The sequence below is a fragment of the Aptenodytes patagonicus genome, chromosome 6 (genome assembly GCF_965638725.1).
Source record: "Aptenodytes patagonicus chromosome 6, bAptPat1.pri.cur, whole genome shotgun sequence".
Taxonomy (NCBI): Eukaryota; Metazoa; Chordata; class Aves; order Sphenisciformes; family Spheniscidae; genus Aptenodytes; species Aptenodytes patagonicus.
Genome location: NC_134954.1, coordinates 35303228 through 35309227, shown reverse-complemented (window position 1 = coordinate 35309227; position 6000 = coordinate 35303228).

The following is a 6000-nucleotide window of genomic DNA, read 5'->3' as shown; positions in this document are numbered from 1 at the left end:
ACCATCGCACCCTCCCCTCTGAGTTATCAGGGTCTGTTGGTCGAACGTACTAAGCACCAACCCCTATTTTTGTGCTCTGATTTTCCTATAATCCCTCCTCTCGGTTCACTTCTGAGGCAAGTGAAGATGGTTTGTGAGTTCTTCCGCAGAAAACCTTCCCTCCCAGAGCCTGTGCACATCGCCAGCCCTGCGCCCATGCTGCTCCATCCCGCTGCCGGGACCCCCCTGCCCTGAGCCATCCAAGGCCAAAAGGCTCCTTTTTCCTGCTCCACCCTGCAAACAGGCCTTTGGTGATGGGAAAGCCCAGTGGCACAGACCCTCTCATTTTCATTAGATCAGTGCTGAGCCCCTCAATGTCACAGCCTGGGTGGATGGAAAAACAGCTTCCCATTTTTTAAGATGATTTCAAGGACTTGTATAACCATGTAGGCTGGCATGCTCCATTACAGGGGCCAAACGATCTCACCCGGTAATTTCTGCTTGAGCCAGAGCTCAAAAACGCCAAGGGGGGTGGGAGGGAAACACAACCCAGCAGCTTTGATTTATCAGGATGAGGCTGATGAGTAACACAGAAACTTAGCAGTCCTGGGATGACACCTATCTCCCATTTAACTTAGCGTGAGAAGTGGTGGTATATTGCGCAAAGGGGCACTATGTTAACGTGTCATATACGAGCTGACTTCAAGCACTGAAATTACCTCATGTAGGACGTTCACAGTGGAAAAATAACCCCTATAACATCAAGACTCTCCAAGGGAGCTGTGGAGGTTTCTTGCTCTCATGGGTCAGGGCTGAAGCCCGACTAACGCTCACCCAGTAATTACATTTTTCTGTACGCCAGCAGAGTTATGTTGTTTTGGCACGTGGGATTTCTGTAATGGTTGCAATATGAACTCTGTCTGAAACTGCATCCCTCGGCTCTGCTGCCTCCACCATCAGCAAAGGCAGGGCAACATGCGTGGGGCAAACTGTCCTGTCCCTCCTCCGGACGGCCGTGGCTGAACCTTGTCCAACATCTCCATCCCTGCAGGCTTCTGGGGGCCCAGCACATTAAGGAACTTTGAACATTTGGGCTTTTTTTTGTTTGTGTTTGGGGGTTTTGTTGTTGCTGTTTTTTAAAACACCTTTTCCCAATTTAAAACTGAAGCTTGATGGGAGCACAGTTCACAAGCAGCCTCCCCAAACACACGCTTGTACCTTAGGTGCACATACACTGCCTAGTTTTCAGCCCCAAACCTCCCGGTGAAGGTCCCCGTTGCTGCAGCTCCGTGGTATGCCCTAATCCTGCCCAATTTCACAAATCCCAGTTTACAACCCAACCCTGAGGAGCAGGAGGCTCTGTTTAATGCAGCGAACCTCAGACTGACAACCAGGGTGGTTTATAACAAACATACAAGCTTTGCCTTTGCTACCATCCACTGATGTGTGGCAAAGGGCTGTTTATGGGTAAAAAAAAGCTGCTTGTTGAGTCTATAATGAGGATGGTCAAATGCTGAAGATGTAGAAAGCAGGTTAAAGGAGAGGTCTTGCTGCCCGTGCAAGGGAGGAAACCCGTACAGCTGCTCTGGCACATTCACGCAGAGGGTTATCACAGCGTGAAGCACCAGCCCGTGAGTAAACGCTCCTTTTGTGGCTCTGCACTCCCTGGAGATGCTTTAATAATTTCCAGGGAGGCTCTGAAGGCTAATAAAAAAAATGAATAAAGAAGTCAGGCCGAGCAATCGCTCTCTTCCTTTTTCACGGCAAGCCTCGAGCTGCCCTTGTCTGGCTGATCAGGTGCAGCTCTGATTTCCCGGGTTCCTGAAGCAGAACGGATTCAGCAGCGTCGCAGCCTGCTTTGTGGTGATGGATGGGAATGATTATAATTGTTAATCTGATTAAGCCTGTGGTCTCAAATTTTGCTCATCTTACTGACATTGAAGGTACTTAAAGAAACACTTGAGGAGGGGCATATGAAGATGTATGAAGCACGTACTTCTGTGCACCTATCAGTATTGATCTCGGGGCACAATCTGGTGCAAGGTGATGTGAATTTTGCATTAAAATTAGGTCCCTGGGTTATAAACACACCCCAGCCCTCAGGCTTGGTGGTACAATGGGCAAAGAAGAGTTCCCTTCAGCTTTGCTTTCTCTCTTTGACATAGAAATTTCGGGGGAGCAAGATGTGGTCCCACAGCCTGCTGCAGTCCAGGGCAGCCTGCTATAGGCTTTGACAGGGACTTGGACTAAGGGTCCAAGCCAAGGACCGCACTCCTGACTTCCACCCGCTGCATCTGGCTGCTTTGAGGGAGTTGTTATGCTCAAGAGTAGAGGTAGAAAAGTATTTTGAGTTCCTATACCTCACATAACTCCCCAGAGATGGCTGAGGAACACCTACAAGTACTGTGGTGTTGCTAGCATTTCTTAATGTTTGCATTGTTAGTTTTTTAATGAGTTTTCTTCTCAAACTCAACTCAAATGCTTTAGCTTCCACAGTTCCTGGGAGCAGGGTATGTTCAGTCACTGCACGGGGGAAAGCCCTATGCACCAAAAAGGGTAAACCTTTCAGAAGCACTTGGATCTTAATTGCTTTCCAGCAATCATTTATTAGAGAAAATTGCTGTTAAAAAGCAGAAAATGGTTTCTGTGTTTTCCCTCTGACTTGCTTCTAGGGCTGGCTGAAGATAAATAAGAGGCAGCCCTTTGGGGTTAGGTTACCCAGCTCAGGTAAGGGCCCCAACTCAGCCTGCGAGCATCTCCAGGCTCCCGCTGCAGCCACCCAGCAGAGAGAGGATCCTTGACAAGGTGATTCAGGGCTCCTTCTATGGAGCTCCATCCCTTGTGGTCCATCCCAAAGCAGATCTGTCCACTGCCAGCCCTTGTATGCTGAGGCTGCAGGAGCAAGAAGGGAAAAAGCCCTCACGCAGAGGTGCTCACAGCTGGGGCCGACACCCTGAGGAGCACTGGGTGCCCTGTGCGAGTGATCACCCTACTCCTAGGCCAGGCTGGGCCACCCCAGGAGCTCTTCCCCCAGTAGAGGAGCAGACCACCACTTGGTGATGTAAACCCATGCATAACTCCTCTGGAGCCCTCATGGATATGGGTCACCAGGCAGACTTCAGCCCTGTGCTGACTGTCCTCTCAGCACACGTCTATTTGAAACTGCACTGGTGTAATTAAAGGTACTCTACTAATTGGATGTGCAACCCTAAGGGGACTCCTTTAATTACATTTCAATCTGGTTGATATCATTTTACCTTAAATTCATTGCTGTCTTGCACAGGAATAACCCAACTGGGTCTGGCTACGGAGAGGCATATCATCCTGCTTCCTCCTCCCCATCACACTCTGGATGCGCTTCAATTTGTTAGGCTCTGGCTGTGAAATAGCCACCGCACATTAAAGCGGAGGGCTGTGTAAAACCTCTTTAGCTGGTAACTAGGACATAGCAGAGGGCTGAGAGTTCACCCTGACCTGCTAATGGAGGTAAAAACCTCAGTTATTACCCTGTCTTCACTTAGATTTTATCTCGTATGTGTTACCATAAATTCCGTAGTGCCCTGAAGATGGCGTTCATTTGTTTCTTTCTTTGGAGTCAGTGAAGACCTGAGCTCTTTCTAAGAGGTGCTTCATTTCTCCCCAACACGCCTGGCTGTAGTGAAAGACCCACTGCTTAAAATTCCAGAGCCTCCATTAAACTGGAGGTTGGGGGAGATGATCAGATTGTTGCTTTGAGCCTTAAAGCTTGTGAGAGCACGGTCATTTATTCTTCTTACTCCCAGCACGGGGCCCTCAGAATTGCTCTCCCTGGCGATGGCCTATTTCCAAAAGTCTCTTCTAGCAGCAATTAGCAATGAAGGGGGGGCTGCACCCCCCAGGAACCAAGCGCTGTGGAGAGGCGCCTGGTGTCAAGCTTTGCTCCGTGGGTTGCAAGCACAAGCTGTATGTTTTCTTCACCCTGGGCTGAATGTTGCCACTGTGACTGTCCCCTGTTTTGGTGTGTGCCAGCTTTCAGGTGCTGCAGGATTGTACCATGACATGAGTCAGGCCCCGATCCCAAAATATTGATACCCCTTGGGGTGGTCTTGTGCAGCTCCCCCTATGCTACAGATATTTTGGGGGGCCTGGTCTGGCCTGAAATGGGCCGTGCTCCCTATGCTGCTCTGAGCATGGGCTGCACCGTGGGGCCGATCGTCCTCCCTCATTACCAGCGCTGTGTATGCAAGTAGCATGAGGAGCAGAGCCAACAGTAAGTTAGCGCTGGCTGTGTCCCATACTAATGTTGTTCTTACTATTTCAGTGCCATCTTCCTTATTTCCACCCTCTCCCTGAACAACTAAATTAATTAGAGTGATTTTTTTAATTTAAATACTGTCGTGGAATAATAATTCTGGTGAATTCATTTTTTTTTTCATTCCCCACTGCTTCTTTTCTCTGTTGCACTCTCTTTTAATACGCTGTTGATATTTCGTTTATAGCTATGCAAGATCACAGCTGTTGTCTGAAAAAAAAAAAGAGTAAAATCACGCTATGTGCTGTTGCCATCCAACAACCATTTTTCTTCCTCCACCAGCTCACAGAAAAACCCTTCCCCTATTAAGTGCAGGAGCACACATTTTTCTTGGCTTGTAAAAAGCCAAAAACCCTCACAGCAGCTTCAGTGAAGCTGCAGCAATGTAAGGAAGCTGAAGCTCCTACAACAGGCTGGGGCCCCATCCTGAGCCTGTTACGAGGTCGGATCCTGCAAATCCTGGATCCCAGGAGTGACTCCGCACAGGCAGCAGGTCTGTGGGCAGCACCCGCTCCTGCGCTTTACTAGTCACTGAGTTATGTTTACCTGGACATGTTCATTTGACCTATAAACATGTTTTCTGATCCAATCCAGTAACAAAACCCCTGCTGTGGTTCTCATGAAAGGACCAAAGAAGTCCAATTAGACCCTGAATTTATATTTACAGTAGTGGTCAGGGCTGAGAGAACCATTGCTTAATGCTGGCCCTTCTGGACAGCTTTCGTCGGCCCCTGCCAGACCTTTTCTGACGCTGCAAGTTCAGCCCTCGGTGGCCATTTGCATCGAGACCGAAGCTAAGCAAGGATCAGGCTGGAGAAGCGCCGTGCTCTCATCAGCAGCACAAAGTGATAAAGGAAGGAGAGGCAGGATGGAGATTTGAATTGTCGTCTCCAGGTCCACAGCTCCAATTACAAAACTGATTTGAATCAGTCTCACAATCCACATAACCAATTATTAAATTCCTCCTTGACTCCCTGGCCCTGGACTTGTTTAGTGACTGCACTGCGTATACCTTGTGTCTGTAACATTTTAGAGCATTTTTAAATTAAGCTCAGTTGAGGCCCATGCGGTTCCAATTAACACATACGGGCTGTGTGATCGCTCCGGCAGGGCTGGCCCAGCACTGTTGCTCCCTATTGCCTCAAACAAGGGTTATTAGGGTGGCTGAAGTGAGATTGCATTAAAGAATTGAGATGAAAAGCTTGTTTTCCCCCCAGACTGCAGCATTCATCTCTCGCTCCTGGAGAGGTGATGTGCAGTGGTACGCAGAGTGCTCCCCTGTCCCTTCCAGGGACACCAGGGTCAGTGTTTTCAGTGATCTTACCTCCCTGCTCAGACCAAGGAAAGGACCGAGCTTGTTGGCTGCCTGGCTTTTTTTGAAAGCAGAGTCATGTAAAGCAAAAGTTTCTGAGAGGATTCAGAGAGGGCTGACAACGGGGGGCACCTGCTATTACACCCGTACATCAGCAGGGTGAAGATTACCGCAAGCACTGAAGATAGGGGAGTGTCCCCATCCTTCCCCTGATGTGTACAGCGCGCTCATAATCTTTAAGACAGATTTTATCAGTTGTTTTCTTAGGCAGGGCTCTGTATTTCTGGTCACCCCTGGAACCAGAATCAACCCTCCTTAGGGAGGCAAAAGGGCGACAAGAAACCTGGAGCTGGTGTTCGGAGGCAGGATAGTATTAGCTATCACATTTATCGTCCCAGAATTGAGCCTGGGGTGTGTC